The sequence below is a fragment of the Capra hircus genome, chromosome 2 (genome assembly GCF_001704415.2).
Source record: "Capra hircus breed San Clemente chromosome 2, ASM170441v1, whole genome shotgun sequence".
NCBI classification, from domain to species: domain Eukaryota; kingdom Metazoa; phylum Chordata; class Mammalia; order Artiodactyla; family Bovidae; genus Capra; species Capra hircus.
This window is the reverse complement of record NC_030809.1, coordinates 13,159,288-13,178,809: the sequence shown is the minus strand read 5'-3', so window position 1 is coordinate 13,178,809 and position 19,522 is coordinate 13,159,288.

Here is a 19,522-nt window from a genome sequence, read left to right as displayed (position 1 = left end):
CCACCTCTCTGTTTCCCATCAACCTTGTCCCCACATCCAGGGGCTTGTACCCTGCTGCTGGTTCTGCCCAGAGACTGGTGTTCCTGGCTCGCCTAGAAGGCCCACAGTAGGCCTTGCTGTCCTCCATCGAGCAGCCTGGGTCTTTGCAAACTGAGCATAGCCTCCTCAAGATAAGGCTTTCTCTGGGGTGGGGCTTGGGGGTCCTCACATTGGACAGCTGTGGTGACTCATGGGGCTAAATAATGCCATAGCCCCTGATCCCAACCCCAGCAGTGAGACAGACAGGGGGCCAGCTCAGAAAGGGCCTGACCTCATCTTCCTGTTGAGGCAACAGCAGCGGAAGCAGCCATCCCTGACTGAGCCTCTGCTGGGTACCAGGCACAGTGCCAAGTTCTCTGAACAAGTTCACTTGTTGCCCACGGCAACCTTGTGCAGGAGATGCTATTCGGGGACATGCTAGCCGAGTCCCTCTGAAAAGCAAAACAAACTACAATCCCTATCGACTAGTAGCATCTGCCAATTTCCAGGGTGTAAATACTTCCATCGTTCTGTAAATACTTATCGTCGTGCTGATAGGCTTGCTGAAGGCAGAGTTACAAACGTGTATGTGCAGTTAGCCTCACCAGCCCGTGGGAGCCTGCCCCCAGCATGCCCCTGATCTGTTCCTGTTTACCACACCTTAGGTAGCAATCAAAATTTGCAAATAAGCTACAGTTTTTCCAGTGGTCATGTACAGATGTGAGAGTTGGACCGTAAAGAAGGCTGAGCCCTGAATAATAGACGGTGCCAGAGAAGACTCTTAAATGCCCCTTGGACTGCAAGGAGATCAAACTGGTCAATCCTAAAGGAAATCAACCCTGAATATTCACTGGAAGGACTGATGCTGAAAGTGAACCTCCAATACTTTGGCCACATGATGTGAAGAGCTGACTCACTGGAAAAGACCCTGATGCTGGGAAAGACTGACGGCAGGAGGGGGCAACAGAGCATGAGATGGTTAGATGGCATCATCGACTCAGTGGACGTGAGTCTGAGCAAACTCTGGGAGATGGTGGAGGACAGGGGAGCCTGGCGGTCTATGGGGTTGCAAAGAGGTGGACCCGACCGAGCGACGGAACAACAATGAGGTGTGGGGAGAGCAGCTTTCTTTCTAAATTCTGAACTGACCTGAACTTCTGTGTGATGCCTTCACCCCATTAAGTTATGGAAACATCATCACCTAGTCATTCCCTGTGCCCCTGGCCCCTGGCCCCTGCCCCAGGGTTGTGGAAGGTCTGGGGGCTCAGGTGGGAGGGGCGCATTAGAAGCCAGTGCTGGCATCTGCGGGCTTGTCCCTGTGCTTCTGTCCTTGAGGGCACGGCTGAGTCCTCCCTGATCTCTCAGCACAGCGTCCCTGTGGAGCCACCAGCTCCCTGGGTCCACGTCGGTGCCACTGTCGTGCCGCCGTGGGTACAGGGGAGAAGGTTCCCTGCACCCGTCCCTCTGGGGGAGAGCTCTCTGCTGACGTGCCATGGGGGTGCTCTGGCTGCCTCATCCGCCCCTGGGAAAGGCTTGTCCCTGGCTCCTGCGCCAGGTAGGAACTCTGCTCTCACCACATCCTAGGACATCAGACCCTCTGAGCATCCGGACGCCCACTCCAGTGGGAGCTGAGGGACTCACAGCCTCCCAGGTTCCCTCGCAGCGCCTTGTCTCCATCCCCTGCAGCCCAGAAATCTACCTGGTCCCAAAGGTGGGTGCCTCTGGTTCACCACCTGGGCGTCCCCATTCTCTACGCGGTGGTGGAGTCTGGGCTTTGGAAACTCAAAAAGTCAGTGAATTTGACTCTCGCGTCATCTGCATGCTTCTGTGTTATCCTGAGGATGGCAGGATGCCAGGCCCCAGATGGGGACTGAGGAGCAGGGGGGTGCGATGGAGATGGGACATGGGAAATTCTGGGGAAGGAGGCATCGGTGAAAATTTTGACACGTTATCTTGCCATGTGATGATAAGGAAACAATTGCAGAGAGCTTCAGTGACCTGTTCCAGATTATCCAGAGGGCCAGGGACCGAACTGGCTAAAGCTGAGTCCCTGACTCGCAGCCCCATAGAACGCCACTAACTTGCTGTCCGCTTGGACCAGAGATGGGGGTGGAGACCTAGAGAGGGGAAGACCTAAGCGAACAAGGATGAACAAGGCAAGGCGAGGACGAAACTTTAGAGTTCTGGTCTCTGTCTGGTGTCAGCCCCAGGGGAGCAGGTGCTGCCCAGAATGCTGGGAGGCCTCAAAAAGCCTGAAGGAGGGAGGCAGAAACGCAGGAAACGCAGGAGATGGGAGCTGCCATTGCCTGCCGCCCTGCCCGCTTTGCGGCCTCAGGCAGGGCTGTGCCCGCTCTGGATGTCCGTTTCTCATTTCATTTGCTGGAAGTGCTTCGAAGGAGGTGAGAGGAGCCAGCCTCCTGCAAGGCAGCCCCTTGCTCCTCCTGGCCTCCGCTGGGAATCTTAGTTCAGGACTCAGGGGGCCTTAGATTCATGAAGTCCCCCTCCCTGCTCTAATTTTCTAATGATCTTGAACATCACTGAGAAGGTACAAGTCAAGCCCTAAAAACCATTCCTCCTAGACCATTTGCAAATAAGTGGCTGTTATGGTGACCCAGCCCCCTGAATACATTAGTGCCCGTTTCCTGCCAATAGGGACCTTTCCCGCACAAACACACTTCCACCTGGAAATCAGGACGCGAATGTTGATGCGTCTCATCGGCCACCCTCAAGCTCCATCTGAAGTCACCTGTGGTCCCAGGAGTGCCCTGGCATTGAGCTGTCCTGTCTCTCCAGTAGACTTTGGCCTGGAACAGCTGTTTCTCATCTCTTCTTAGCTTTCACAGTCTTGCTGCTGCTGAAGATGGCAGGCCAGTCGCTTGGCAGAGTGAGCCTCGTTTGGGGTTTGTTTGCTCCTGGCTGGGTTAAGTTGGTGCGTCTTTAGCTGAGCTATCACAGAAGCGATGTTGGGGTTCCTGCTGTATCCTGCCAGGTGGCACGTGCTTGGGTTTTGCTCCATTGCTGATGAAGGCCCCCTGGACCCTCGTCTGGGATCGACCTGCAGGCTTCTCCATAGTCAGGTTACACGTTCCCCTTTGTCTCAGAAAGGCATGTTTAGCGGGGTACTTGGAAGCAATGCTAATTACTAACTTCTCATCACACTTTTAATCGTTTGTGCATTTATTCAGGGTGATAAATGATAACTCCTGTTTTATTCAATGGGTAATAATGTGACTATCCTTTTCTTATTCTGATGCTCAGAGTGGGCTGGAGGGGGCCCTTCTTGCTGGCTCTTGTGATTTCAACAATGGCTTCATTGCTCTTTGAGTTCTCCCTTACTTCCTGGTGCAGAAAGATGTTTTGGGCTTATCTCTTTCTGTCCCTGGCCTGACCCTGGAATCAGCCATTTCTCCGAGGAAAGGATTCTTTTAAGTTTCCCGTGTGATTCCCAAGTGAAATAAAACAAATATTTATTGTATCATATGCGTGTGTATGGATGAGTGTTAGATATTTGTTAAGAGACTGTATTTATAAAACACAACACTAAAAAAAGACCTCAGACATTTTGCTGTTTGGGTAGTTCTTATTAAAAAAAAAAAAAGACACTGGAAGCATTAAAAGCTGGGCAGGGGTGAGGGGGTCATGGGATAGTGCTCTGGGCCCCTTGTGGTTTCTGCTTCCTCCCTCCTCCCCCAGCCTATGAGGCACACGTCTGGGTCCCTCCTGTCTTGGCCAGCATGGCGGGAGGACAGAGGGGCACAGGTGAGGCTAGGAGTCCCGCCAGAGCAAACACAGCCCCTGCACAGGCCAAAGGAAACAGCCCTGGGTCAATATTAGCCCGTGCGGAACAGGCCCGAGGAATGCAGGGTTTGTTCCCGAGGCTCGGAGCGGGGAGGGTGGGGGGCACTCAGGAGCTCACGGACAGTGTAGATGTCCTAGGTTGTCCTAGGTCCATCCTCCTTCTGTGGGACGGGGACACTGAGGCCCAGGGGTGGCAGGGACTTGCCTTGGGTCACAGTGTGGGTGGCGGGACCGGCCATCCAGGGAGCCGTCGGCTGTGTTCTCCATTCTTTTCCTTCGGGTGGTTCTGTGCCGCCCTTCCCACCCCCCTCCACAGCCCATGGCTTCTGGGAGGCAGCGGAAGGCAGGTCGGCAAGCACTGGACTCGGAGTCACGGATCCTGACCCTACTTCCGCTGCTGCCTGGCTCCACGGTGGGACTCTGGGATGTTGCTGCCTCCCTCTGGGCCTCTGTTTCCTTTGTTTCAAAGACCTCCCTTCTCCCTGCAAACTATCACCTCTGCACCTCCCAGGTTCTGTGCCGCTAATTCAGGTCCTCAAACTCAGAAGTCACCAGGGGCCAGCCAGGTGGAGAGCATGACCATGTGATGTGAGCAAGTTGGAAGGCAGTTGGGAAGAGCTTGGAAATGTGGGTCCTGCACAACGGCGCTCACGGTAAAACAAGATGAATAGTCCCGGCAGGGAAAAGTGCCAGGAGACGCTGCAAAAGCTGAGTGGTGAGCCAGGCCCCACGAAGCAGGAAGTGGGCTTCCCCGGGCCTGGGTTGACGTGGTCCGTCTCCTAGCCTTTGGGTTGGGCTAGTCGAGATTTCATCTAAACTCCAGCTGCCAGGACGGGCACATTGCCCGCCCACCGTGGGCCTTATCCGTGGGCCCTTGGCCTCCTATCGCCCAACTCCAGCTGCTTCCCAACGCATGCTCCCACCACTAGGAGAGTCACTGACCACTGTCCACTCCCAGAGCCAGCACCCCTGCCCCCCAGCTCTCAAACTGAGACCCCAGCTTCTGCTCATCACAGGCTAGCATCTGAGGCCCAGCTCTACCGTGGACTGGCTCTAGGATCCTGGGCAAGTTGCTCAACATCTCAAAGCCTCAGTTTTCTCATCTGTGAAATGGGCAGAGCAAGGTAATCCAGTCTCACTGGCTCACTGGGTTGTTCTGAGGACTGAAGCAGGTAAGGTAAGAGAGTTTGGTACAAAGCAGTGGCTTCCATCATCTCCAGCTCCTAGACTAGGCCTGGATGAAGACCCACCTTCTCCTGGAAGCCTTCCCTGATTGCCACAGCCCAGGCAACTCCAAACTCCAGACTCAGAGAATAAATAGCTCAACAGTGAGAGAGATAGGGAGAAGGAAGTGGCCTTTGTGAGCACTCAGGTCAACTTCCTTATTCTGAAACTCAAGGAAGGGAAGGGACTTGGCTATGGTCACACAGCGACAGAAATTGATCCGGAAATCCCCACCATTCCTCCTCCTGTGATCTCTACCTTTTCTGTTTAATGTCCTTCCCAGTGATATGACCATTGAATATCTATAAGGGAAGACTCTTTTATTTGGTGAATGGGTAAATCGAGGCAAAGAAAATCAATCAGAAGAGGGAATGATGTAGAAACAAGAGCCTAAAAGTACTAGAAAAAATGGAGGAATATTTTTATAATCAGACACTTAAATAGCTATAACCCAAAATATCAACAAATTTAAATATTCTTTAATAATAGTGAAAAAAGTCCACCAGCAAATCAAAAGATACACTTTGTGAAAATACTTAAACTTATATTACTGACAAAAGAGTAAGTTCCTTAATCTATAAGGAACACCTCCAAATCAATAAGAAATAGATTGACAACCAACAGAAAAATTGGGCAAAGGATTCAGACAGTTTATTAAAAAAGAAAATACTTGGCTCCTAAACATGCAAAACCTTAAGTAAAAGGTTACTTATGAAACACAAGTAAACCTTAACCTTGCTTATAAAATGAATTGAACTGTATTTGCAAGCCATTTTTCATCTATTATGTTGGTAAAGATCAAAAAGTTTGATAACTAACTGTGTTGGTGAGAATGTGGGTAACAGACACACTGCTGGTGGGAGTATATATTGGGACAAACTGTATGAAGAATGATTTGTCAATATGGATCAAAACTGATATGTTTGTGCCCTTTAACCTAATAATTCCGCCTTTTGGAATTTATCTTACACATGTCCTCAAATATGTGAAAATGATGAATATAGAATGATATCTATTGCTGCAGAGTTTGTAATTGAAAAAGACTGGAAGCAATCTAATATCCATTGGTTAAAGTTTATTTAGTTCTAAGAGAGTCACTCAAAGGAGTACCATGCAGCCATAACGAAGAATGGGAACCCTCGTTATGTACTTAAATGCAACAGGCTCCAAACCTCTCCTTCAGGGAACACATGATGCAGAACCCAAGTTAAGCTACTGTTTTTTATTGGAATGTATGTGGCTGTGTTGTACATGTGTAGAAATCTCTGGAAGGAAACACTAGAAAGCAGGTCACCCTGCTCCCCAGGGGAGGGTAATGGGGCAGCTATTGGACAGGGGTCCCACCAAAAAAATATATCCCACATCTAACGGCAAAGGAGAAGCCCCAACAAGATGGTAGGAGGGGCGAAACTGAGTTTAGAATTAAACCTCATACCCACCAGAGATGCTCAGAGGGTTCAAACGAAATCTTGTGTGCACCAGGACCCAGGGATCCCACAAAAGACTGAGCCAGACCTGCCTTTGAGTGTGTGAGTGTCTCTTTCAGAGTCACGGGCAGCAGTGACCTGCTGCGGGGACAGGGGCTCTGGGCGCAGCAGACCCGGGAGGCGTGGCACGTGGCACAAGTCCTCTTGGAGGAGGCTGCCGTGAGCCCCACCATAGAGCCACCAAGCAGATGAACCACAAACTGGAGAACTACTATACCAAGAAGTTCTTGCACTGTTGCAAAAGTTCTAGGCCCACAACAGATTTCCCAACCTGGGAAAGAGACTGAGAAGCCCCAGGGAATTTGACTTTGGAGGCCAGTGGGATTTGATTACAGAACTCCCACAGGAACTGGGGAAACAGACTCTTGGAGGGCACAAACAAAGCCATGAGCACACCAGGACCCAGGAGGAAGGAACAGCGATCCCACAAGAGACTGAACAGGCTTGTGTGTGTCCAGGAGTCTCTGGCAGAGGCACACATCAACAGTGGCCTGCCAAGGGGGCAGGAGCACAGAATACAACAGTCTTGGGAGCTGCGGCATGGTGGCATAAGTCCTTTTGAAGGAGGTCACCATTACCTCCATTACCCCTATCATAGCTGGCCTCAGGCCTAACTATAGGAAGGGAACACAGCCCTACCTATCCACAGAAAGTTGGATTAAAGATCTACTGAGCATTTACCACCCGTCAGAGCAAGACCCAGATTCCTCCATAGCTAGTCCTTTCCATTAGGAAGCGTCCACAAGCCTCTTATCCTTCTCCATCAGAAGACAGACAGAATGAAAACCATAATCACAGAAAAACTAACCAAACTGATCACAAGGACCATAGCCTTGTCTAACTCAATAAAACTGTGAGCCATGCCATGTAGGGCCACCCAAGACAGACGGGTCATGGTGGAGAGTTCTGATGAAATGTGGTCCACTGGAGAAGGGAATGGAAAACCATTTCAGTATTTTTGACTTGAGAACCCCATGAACAGAATGAAAAGGCAAAAAGGTACGACACTGAAAGAAGAACTCCCCAGGTTGGAAGGTGCCCAGTATGCTACTGGAGAACAGTGGAGAAATAACTCCAGAAAGAATGAAGAGCCCGAGCCAAAGCAAAAACAATGCGCAGTGGTGGATGTGACTGGTGATGGAAGTAAAGTCTGATGCTGTAAAGAGCAATATTGCATAAGAACCTGGAATGTTAGGTCCATGAATCAAGTTAAGTTGAAGTGGTCAAACAGGAGATGGCGAGAGTGAACGTTGACATTTCAGGAATCAGTGACCTAAAATGGACTGGAATGGGCGAATTTAGTTCAGACGACCACTATATCTACTACTATGGGCAAGAATCCCTTAGAAGAAATGGAGTAGCCCGCCTATTCAACAAAAGAGTCCAAAATGCAGTACTTGGATGCAATCTCAAAAATGACAGAATGATCTCTGTTCATTTCCAAGGCAAACCATTCAATATCACAGTAATCCCAATCTATGCCCCAACCACTAATGCTGAAGAAGCTAAAGTTGAATGGTTCTATGAAGAACTACAAGACCTTCTAGAGCTAACAACAACAACAAAAAAGATGCTCTTTTCATCATAGGGGACTGGAATGCAAAAATAGGAAGTCAAGAGATACCTGGAGTAACAGGCAAATTTGGTCTTGGAGTATAAAATGAAGCATGGCAAAGTCTAACAGAGTTTTGCCAAGAGAATGCACTGGTCATAGCAAACACCCTCCTTCCAACAACACAAGAGATGTCTCTACACATGGACATCACTAGATGGTCAATACCAAAATCAAATTGATTATATTCTTTGTGGCCGAAGACGGAGAAGCTCTATACAGTCAGCAAAAACAAGAACAGGAGCTGACTATGGCTCAGATCATGAACTCCTTATTGCAAAATTCAGACTTAAATTGAAGAAAATCACTAGAGCATTCAGGTATGACCTAAATGAAATCCCTTATGATTATACAGAGGAAGTGACAGATAGATTCAAAGGATTAGATCTGATAGATAGAGTGCCTGAAGAATTATGGACAGAGGTTTGTGACATTGTATAGGAGGCAGTGATCAAAACTATCCCCCAAAAGAAGAATTTGCAAAGAGGCAAATGGTTGTCTGAGGAGGCCTTACAAATAGTTGAGAAAAGAAAGGCAAAATGCAAAGGAGGAAAGGAAAGATATACCCATCTGAATGCAGAGTCCCAAAGAATAGCAAGGAGAGATAAAAAAAGCCTTCTTAAGTGACCAATGCAAAGAAATATAGGAAAACAATAGAATGGGAAAGACTAGAGGTCTCTTCAAGAAAATTAGAGATACCAAGGAACCATTTCATGCAAAGATGGGCACAATAAAGGACAGAAATGCTATGGACCTAACAGAAGCAGAAGATATTATGAAGAGGTGGCAAGAATACACAGAAGAACTACACAAAAAAAGGTCTTAATGTCCCGATAACCACAATGGTATGATCACTCATCTAGAGCCAGACATCCTGGAGTAAGAAGTCAAGTGGGCCTTAGGAAGCATCACTACGAACAAAGCTAGTGGAGGTGACGGAATTCCAGTTGAGCTATTTCAAATCCTAAAAGTTGATGCTGTGAGAGTGCTGCACTCAATATGCCAGCAAATCTGGAAAACTCAACAGTGGCCACAGGACTGGAAAAGGTCAGTTTTCATTCTAATCCCAAAGAAGAGCAATGCCAAAGAATGTTCAAACTACCACACAATTCCACTAATTTCATATGCTAGCAAAGTAATGCTCAAAATTCTTCAAGCTAAGCTTCAACAGTATGTGAACCGAGAACTCCCAGATGTTCAAGTTGGATTGAGAAAAGGCAGAGGAACCAGAGATCAAATTGCCAACATCTGTTGGATCACAGAAAAAGCAAGCAAATTCCAGAAAAACATCTACTTCTGCTTCATGGTTGACGTGACTTGAATATGCTAAAGCCTTTGACTGTGTGAATCACAACTAACTGGAAAATTCTTCAAGAGATGGGAGTACCAGACCACCTTACCTGGCTCCTGAGAAATCTGTATGCAGGTCAAGAAGTTACAGTTAGAACCGGACATTGAATGATGGACTAGTTCCAAATTGGGAAAGAAATATGTCAAGGCTGTATATTGTCCTCTTGTTTCTTTAACTTAAATGCACAGTACATCATGCAAAATGCTGGGCTGGATGAATCACAGGCTGGGATCAAGATTGCCAGGAGAAATATCAATAACCTCAGATATGCAGATTACACTATCATTATGGCAGAAAGCAAAGAGGAACTAAAGAGTTTCTTGATGAAAGTGAAAGAGGAGAGTGAAAAAATTGGCTTAAAACTCAACATTCAAAAAACTAAGATCATGGCATCCGGTCCCATCACTTCACGTTAAATAGATGAGGAAACAATGGAAACAGTGAGAGACTGTTTTCTTGGGCTCCAAAATCACTGCAGATGGTGACTGTAGCCATGAAATTAAAAGACGCTTATTCCTTGAAAGAAAAGCTATGACCAACCTAGATAGCATATTAAAAAAGCAGAGACATTACTCTGCTTATAGTCAGGAACTTTACAAAGCTCTGTATAGTCAAAGTTATGTTTTTCCAGTAGCCATGTATGGATGTGAGAGTTGGACCGTAAAGAAAGCTGAGCACCAGAGAACTGATGTTTTTGAACTGTGGTGTTGGAGAAGACTCTTGAGTCCCTTGACAGCAAGGAGATCAAAGCAGTCAATCCTAAAGGAAATCAGTCCTGAATATTAACTCAGTTAATTTGCACTCAGCACCAATAGTTTGGCCACCTGATGTGAAGAACTGACTCACTGAAAAAGACCCTGATGCTGGAAAAGATTGAAGGCAGGAGAAGAGGACAGAGGATGAGATGGTTGGATGGCATCACTGACTCGATGAACAAGAGTCTGAGCAAGTTCTGGGAGTTGGTGATGGACAGGGAAGCCTGACATGCTGCAGTCCATGAGGTTACAAAGAGTCAGACATGACTGAGGGACTGAACTGAACTGGACAGGGGTGGGATAACTGAACTCAACTGGACGGGGTGATACTTACCTTTCCCTTTGTATCTTTTTGTATATTTAAAAGTTTATGCATGTTATCTATTAAAAAATAAACTTAAAAAAGTGAATGGTAAGAGTTTTACTTTACCCATAGGGAGAATGTACTCCCAGAAAACCCACTCTCCCCTGGATTCCTCAGTATTTTAGTCTGTAAAGTGGAGACAAGAACAGCAACTTCCCAGAGTGAAAACGAAGTGATGCGTGTGAAAGGCCAGCCCTCCAGAGGTGCCCTGTGATGCTGTCCTACCAGTTTCCCTGGACCTTATCAGTACCTTCTGTCACCCCTGGGAACCCCCGGAGGGGGATAGGACTCAGCCCCCTACCCTTCCGAGGCAGGAGCACAGGGCTGTGTTACTTGGCAAAGCAGCTTGGGGGTGGGGTGGAAAATGTCAACATCAGATTAGCCCTGATGGGAAATAGCACGCTTCTCCAACCACAAACACCCCCACATTTCCCTCCAGTGCAAGGGGGTTTTGGGGGAATGGGGTGGGGCTGAGGCTGGTGGTACAAGTGACAGCTTCAGGCCTTGTACCCCCAAGGCCTCGTACCAAGAGATCCCCGGGGTGGGGGTGCACAGTGTGGTCCTCAGGCTGCCTTGCTCTGTGGGATCCGGAAGAGCTCGGCCTCAGAGAAAGTCTTAGCTTCCCTGGGGAGCTGCAGACAGAGGCCCTGATTAGCGGCTGCCAAAGAATGGAATTTGCAGGCCGTAGGAGGCCACTGAAAGTTCTTGAGCCAGACAGGAATTGTTTAGAATCAGCCTTCAGGAAGCATGGTTGGCAAGGGTAAACGTGATGAGTTGGGGCAGGTATAAATGCTTCAGAGGCCACCTGTACAGTTCAACTTCCTAATCATTATCTTATTATTCATGGCAATTTTGCTGGAAAAGTCGTCTTATTGTTATACCCATTTTACAGATGAGAAAACTGAGAAAGGCCGTTAGACTAGACCTAGGTTACACAGCTTACCAAGGACAAAGAGGGGTATGAACCCAGACTTGTCCTCCTCCAAGGTCTGCGGATTTCCCCTACGCCTGATGCCTCTCGAACTGAGGGTCTAGCTATTTTTAGACCACTGGCGTCATCTCGATTATGCCTTTTACTAAGAGGTGGTATTGTCACCTGTCCCTTTGATGCTATTAATAATGCTGTGAGTATTACTGGCCTCTCCTTTCCCCGGTTGAGTTTTGGCTGGAATCACTGGGGCTGCCACCTGTGACCGCAGGCTCGAGGCAGCCCCGACTGGCAGGAGGCCCCCACTCCAGTTTTTTACAAGTGGTGGGTTGGGATCTAGCTGGCACCCTCCATCGACAGCCCCTTGCAGACTGGGCCTTTGTCTTGCTCACTGCTTGACCCCTGAGGCCTAGCACAGGGCCTGGCACACAGTAGGCACGCACTAAGTGCTCGTCAAATGAACTCACACACGAGACCTGTCAGATTAGCATTTCCACACTGTCCCCTTGGAGGAGGCACCAGAACAGACTGAGGTTCTCTGGACCATAAGGCCAGTGTGGATGGGGCTGCAGAGTCTGAACACGGCATCCTCATAAGCACAGTGCTGGACTTCAGGCACTCGGGCAGACTCTGTGGGAGGAGGTGGCCTTCAAGTCAGTCACATGTCCCACGTGGGCTCCTCGTCATTTGTCCAGTGTTTCTAATGGTTTTAAATGTAATTCAGAATCAATGGATGGATAGCATAGCAGGGACAGATAATAATACCACCTTGAGCAAAAGGGATAATTGAAATGTATATGTTTTGAATATATTTTTGAATATATTCCATTGATTCTGAATTTGTGGCCTGGACCACCTCCTCTTCAGACATTTGGAGGAGGACAGAGGGCCCCAAAGAGCAGGTCTGACAGCAGACCCAGCCCTCTGAAAGCCTTCAGGCCAAAGAAACACCTTCCCTCCTGGGAGAGTGTGGGAGCTGGGCTGGGGCACCAGCCCTCAGAGCCTGCTCAGCCCCAGGGGCGGGGAGGGGGGCCCTTTTCCTTCTGCCCCAGCCTCTCTCCACAGGTAAGTCCAGTGGGAGGTGGTGGTCCTTGGGCCCTGTATGTGGGGATGGAGAAAGGCAGAGGAAAGGGAGGCTGGATCCACAGGGCTTGGTGACTGGGAAGAAGTGAAGGTGAGGGGGAGGTGAAGGGGTGTTGTGTGAAGGGGAGGCCGCGGGGGGGGGGGTGTTCACATCCAGAGGGCCCTGTTTGTGGGGTGCTGAGTACAAAGTGGGGTGTGTGGGGTCTGAGGCACATAGCGGGACCTGGGCAGGAAGTTAGCAGCAGCTGGGGTCCCCAGGACAGGGACAGTGGCCTGGGATAGCAGCCGTGGTGGCTGCAGAGTACAGTCTGGCCTCTGCTGGCCCGGCTTCCCAACCTGCCCAGGGTCGTGTCCACCGCTGGCAGGGAGAGGCCGCGACCACAATCGGGCCCTTCAGCCACAGGCTGTCTGGGCGCAGATCTTTCAGCAGTTGCTTGAGATTTACTGGTGGCTCTGAAAGGGCTGCAGTCAGGAGGTCTGGGCCAGGGCCCCCCAGCTGTTTACCCAATGCCGAGAAATTCGAGGGCAGCAACAGCCCAGTCAGCCTGGAGGGTGTCCAGGCTCTGGAAGCAGTTTCTTAGAGTAAGTAACCTGCCTGGCACTGGGGCCTGGCTGAGGAGGGCCAGGCCTTAGGGAGGATGACTTTGGGCTCCTCCCTGATGTTACAGACAGTGATGCAGAGGTTAGAGTGGGTAAGTGATGGTCCCAAAGTCCCACAGAAAATCTATTCTCTAGTTGAGACCAGAAGCCAGGCTAGCAGAGGCAGCAGAGCACAGTGACTGAGAGTCATTTCTTACTGAGATGGCCTTGTTTCGTGGGTCCTTGTTTGTTTCCTGTCTCCCTTGTTAGAATGCTCACCCCATGAGAGCAGGGCCCTCGTCTGTCCTGTCTACTGCTGTGTTCCAAGCACCTAAGGCTTGTGCTCCAAGCCTCTAGCTGAACACACGAATTAAGTCAGAATTCCTGGGTAGGTTTCTCTTTCTTACAGTTCAAGATGGCCAGAGAAAGGGAGTTCAGGGCTGATACAGAGGTTTCATGATGCCATCAGGGCCCCAGGCTCTTTCCATCATTCTCCTCAAGTATTCTTAGGCTATGACTTTTGTCCTCATGCCTCCAAAATAGCTGCTGCTCCTCCAGCCACTAAGCTTGCGTTCCTGGCAGAAACAGGGGAGTTAGGACAAAGGGTAGAGAGTGAATACTTATCAAGTCTGTCCCTTTTTGATCAGCATAATCATAGTTTTCCTAGAAGTCCATTAACAGTGCATTGGCCAGAACCATAAGTCCTAGTTTTCAGTTGTCCTTTATTTTTTTTTTTTTAAGTCTCTTGTAGTGACTTGGCTCTTAGCAGGCCCTATCAATTTTGTTGTTTGGTTGTTGTTGTTTTTATTTGATTAGGGAAAAATCCCCTAACTTGGGGAAATGCCCTAATGAGGTCATTCTTATTGTGGGGTTAATGGCAGGTGTGCAACTTTTCAGGGACCTGGATCTTTGAGGTTCTTTTCAAGGGTGGGGTTGACAGCTAGGAGAAGGGAGATGCTGCCGGAGACTGATGCTTCACAGAGATTACCCTCCAGTCCTTACAGCAGCCGTGAACACAGTATGACAATCCCCACTCTATAGACTCAGAGTGAGAAAGAGGCAGATTGGAGACCCGAGCGAGAAGAGGAGTTGGGTTCCTAGATCTGGGATCAGTGATCTTGTCCCTATAGACAGCATCAGTGGTACCCCTGGTCTGGGATGCTAGACTTTGGGGAATGCCCAGAGCTGACTTTCTGCCAGAGGGCAATGGCATTGCTCTTCCTGCTATTTCCAGCCAGCACCCTTTCTGAACGCAGTGCCATCACCCTAGAGCCTCCTGCTCAGGAGTCTTCTGCCCACAAAGACCAGGGCAGCACCGACAGATCTGTATATGGTGTGATTGTGCCCCTGGGGGCAGCCAGTGACCGTGGGATTGCTGGCCAAGAGATATCCTCTATGATGGAGTGTTAGACAGACCGCTTCAGGGCCCCTGCCTGCCTTGAGGACTGACTTGCTGGTCATTGGAGGTCTGCTCTCCCCAAGTTCAGGCCTTTGGGCTGTGGTAGCCAGGCTGATCCTCTGAGGTCAAGGTCTGACCCCCTTTTACAGGACAAGGGAGCAGGGGAGGGATACCAGGCTGCAGATTCAGGCTGTGGGTGCTGGTGAGTCTGCTCAGTTGGGAGCAGGAGAAGGGGAAGATGGGATATGTGGTTTCTCATATTTTCCAGACCACTGGCCTTGGCCCTGCAGGTCCCAGCTCCAAAGGCAGGAGTGAGATGGTGTGGGCTGCCAGGAGGGAATTACAGACCAGTGGTCTGGCAGGAAGCTTGACCCTGCGGCCGGGGCAAGCCGCAGAGGGTACCCAGGAGCCCCCTGGGGAGGAGAGTTCTGGTGAGTTACCCGTGGTTGCACCACTCACATGCTTCCCAAGCCGCTATCCCAAAGTGGGACCCCACTTATGGTTCTGCTGCTGCTTGGCTGCGTGTCTTGTGGCAGGCCACTCTCCCCTCAGGCCTGCCAGGACCATACCAGCAACTTCACTCTGCCTTCCTCTCCAGGCGGGGTCTGGGGGATGCTCAGCTGAGCAATGAGCTGGGAAAGAGCTTAGCTAATGATAGAAATGATCATCAAAACAATCAATCAAAATAGCTGCCAGCATTAGGGCTTTCCTGTGAGCCAGACCCTCCAAAGCGCTTTACCTGGCTCATTGAAAGGACACAAGACTCCCCAGTTCTTTGCTTAAATATGAAACCTGATAGAGTCATGGCTTTTATTTTTACCTCCAGGCATATGTGTGAAGAGGGAAGTTCCAAAGATATTCTTCTGGCTTCACAAAGAAAACCCGCAAGTAACTCTGCCTTTGAGGAAACAAAGGTGTCCATTGCAATATTAATATACCACAGCAGTAAATAATTAAGCAAGGCAGCCAACCAGAATTAGAGACTTTTTCTGGATGAAAGGTGACTTTCTAGGATATGCGAATCATCCTTGAAGTCAGGGAGTCTTCAGAAGACTCTTTTGAAAGAAGTAGAACTTAGGAGGACAGTTTCATAAGCAGGTTCATCTCTGCAGAGATGTGGAACATTTCTTCCTCCTTATTTTGAGGAGTTTGGAAGGCATGAAATTTTCAAGGGTTCTACCTGTTAACAAAGGGAGTTTAAACAGTAGCCTGGAGGAGCTCAAAACTTGGTAATGAAAGAGGACAGAATTGGAGTCGGAGCATCTGCAGCACTGTCAGCTGTGTGGGCATTTTCTTCTTCTCTCTCTCGCTCTCTTTTTTTTGCCACATGGCATGTGGGGTCCTAGTTGCCCCCACTGGGGATCGAAAACATACCCCCTGCACTGGAGGCACAAAGTCCCAACCACTGGACCACCAGGGAAGTCCCTACGTGCATTTTCTTACTTAATCGTCACAGACGACGAGATGGGTGTTATCATTATCTCCACCCTGTGCAGAAGGAAACTGAGACTTAGAGAAGTCCATGACTTGGCCAAGATCACACAGCGAGGAGGTCAAGGGCTGCACTTGTGAAGATGGGGACTGGGGCTCCCACGGCGATGGAGTGTACTGTGATTCCAAAGGCAGAGACTTCCGGGTTGCATTGTGGACTCTGCTGAGTAGCTGCGTGAGTTACCTGTTGCTGCTGTAACAAATTGCCATAAATGCAGTGGCTTAAAACAATACACATTTATTATCTTATAGTTCTGGAGGTCAGAAGTCTGAAACAGTGGTCACTGGGCTAAAAGCAAAGTGTCAGCAGGGTTGCATTTCTGTTAGAGAAAATCTGTTACACTGCCTTTTGCAGCCCCTTGAAGATGCCTGCATTCCTTGGCTTGTGACCCCTTCCCTATCTCATGAGCCAGAAGTGTAGCATCTTCTAGTCTCTCTGTCTGACTCTGATATTCCCACCTCCCTCTTTCACTTTCGGGGATTCTTTTGATTACATTGGGTTCACTTGCATAATTCAAGACAACCTCAAGATTCCTAACTTAATCACATGTGCAAATTCCCTTTGCTATCTGGGGATTAGGACGTGGGTACCCTTGGAGGGCCTTTATTCTGCCTACCACAGTGCTCTTGGCCAAGGGACCTAGTTTTGGGATAATAGCTATCCCTTCCCTAGGAAGTTGGAGGGAGTGGAAAAAAAGAGGATCAGATTTCCAGCCCCCGGGAAGTTACTGAAGCTCCACCCAGGGACCAGCGTGTGCTGGAGGCTGGCCATCCAGTGAGGGATAGAAGATCCATCAGAACTCTTATGTTTCTGGAAGGGAGACAGACAGTGCTTGGGAAATGCCACCTGCCCACAAAGCGCATGTCCCTTACAGTCACTGGACTCTCCTGGAGGCGTGTCCCGGGACTCAGCATCAGACAGATCAGAGTTCAGATTTCAGCTCTGCCTTCTCCCAGAGGCTTGGGTGTGGCTGAGATGGGGGAGTAGGGTGGGCCGGAAAGGGAGAAACAAACAAGACGTGTGCACGTGACCTCATTTCATCTCCACTGAGGTGGAGCTTCTGCCTCCGTTTTGCAGATGTGGAAACAACAGCTCAGACAGAGAGACTGGGCGCCTTGTCTGAGATCACATAACCACTGTGGGATTTCTCATGCGCCAAGATTCCCAAACCGGTGACGCCCTTACCCTCTCCGAGGCTGTTGGCCGCATATGCCTGGCTCATGGGCTATGGCTCCTTGATGGTTTTCTTTAAATCAACTTATTGCTTTTTTAAAAAATTTAAATGCTTCTGTTTTAACTGAAACTTCATATTACTCCCATAAATGGAAAATAACAGAATCCATGGGGTAGTTATGTATATTTTTATAATGTACATGAAAATGAATTTTTATCACCATAAAAATGAAAAGTATTCATCCCTATGCCATGTACAATGAGTTCTTGGCTCCATTAGTACACTTGGCCTTCTCTTTGGGAGTTGACTCCATACCTGCTCTGGTTTCACCAAATCATAATATTATTCATGGCTATCATTTATTACAGTATTAAATTTTCAAATGTCTTCCCAGCACCATTAAATCCAGACTCGTCGGCCTGGCCTCAGGCCTCTGCTGTCCTCATCTCTGGCAGTCTGGACTTGTTATTCTTGGGGAAAGAAGGGTTTTTCTTGCTGTACTGGCTACCCAATTTTGCTGGATTGCAAGGAGATCCTGATCCTATAGGAAATCAGTCCTGAATATTCATTGGAAGGACCGATGCTGAAGCTGAAACTCCAATACTTTGGCCACCTGATGCAAAGAACTAACTCATTGGAAAAGACCCTGATGCTGGGGAAGATTGAAGGCAGGAGGAGAAGGGGATGACAGAGGATGAGATGGTTGGATGGCATCACTGACTTGATGGACATGAGTTTGAGCAAGCTCTGGGAACTGGGAATGGGCAGGGAGGCCTGGCATGCTGCAGTCCCTGGGGTCACAAAGAGTCGGACACGACTGAGTGACTGAACTGACTGAACTGATTGGCTACCCAGCTGGGAGGGGCTGGGATTTGAACCCAGTGCATGAGCCTCTGAGCCAAGCTGTTAACCTCTACTCTGTAACCACCTCTCTATGATAACTGGTCTCAGCAAGGCCTGTAACAACAACAAAGGCAGGCTTGAAAATTAAGTAGGGAAGGGCTTGGCTGGGCCACCCAGGAGCCCCAAACCTGTAGAACCCTTTTTGGTCTCATTGGCAAAGAGAAAGTTTTGATCAAGACCCCCAGCCAAATTTTGTAGGTCTAATAGAGCAGCTTCTGCTGAGAGGGAGGAGCTAGAGACCTTTAATAACCTCTCCTGGTGTATAAATGATGGGCAACTGTCGTAACCAATTCTAACTCTGTGATCTCATAAGAGGCTGGGACTTCATGGCAGGTCTGCTGAGTTTCTCCACTGGAGGAAGCTTCACATAGCAAGTGAACTCAGTGTCTGGACCAAGCAGACTTCTTGCAGGAATTCTGCAAGTGCCTCCTATTCCCTTCCTTTATTGCAACACGGATAATTTCTCACCTGAGAAGGGAGTATAGATCCCAGTGTAACTTGTTTAATAGTTTCAGTAGATTCATTCCAGCTTTTCCTAAGAGTGAGGCAGAAAAATCCCTGATTGCATGGGAGCATCAGGGGCCTTGAGGCTTGCCAAGGGGAACTTGATGGTGGGTCCCCCAGATTGCTCTGACGCATTGATGACCCAGCTGTGGGAAGAGCCTAGCCCAGGACCTGACACCCAGTTGGTGGGTTTGTTTAGTAATTATTCTTGTCCTGGTTTGGGCTTCTCTCTGAGGCTCAGGTTAGAGTGAAGACACTGATTTCTAGAACCAGTCAAGCCTTAGTTCAAATCTCCATTCCTCCACGGGTAAAATGTGTAACCTTGGGCAAATCACTTCCCCTCTCTGTGCCTCAGTTTCTTCGTCTGTAAAATAAGGATAATAGTACCTCCCTGAAAGGGCTGAGGAGAAGATTAGAGGAGTGGTTAGCCTCCCTGATGGCTCAGAGGGTAAAGCGTCTGCCTGCAATGCAGGAGACCCAGGTTTGATCCCTGGGTTGGGAAGATCCCCTGGAGAAGGAAATGGCAACCCACTCTGGTATTCTTGCCTGGAAAATCCCATGGACAGAGAAGCCTGGTCGGCTGAGGTCCATTGGGTTGCAAAGAGTTGGACACAACTGAGCGACTTCACTTTAGAGGATTAAAGGCGTGGATCCAGGACCATGCTTAGGAAACTCTAAACAAGGCAGGGGACCCTGAGCAGTAGCCGTTTTTGTAGCTGAGCAGGCCTGGGTGTGAGTCCTGCCACCAGCACTAACTGCTGTGTGACTTTGGGTGGACGCCTTGACCTCTCTGAGGGTCTAACTTCTGTCCGGAAATGGGGTTGATAAGAGTCCCTGCATCCAAGGATGGT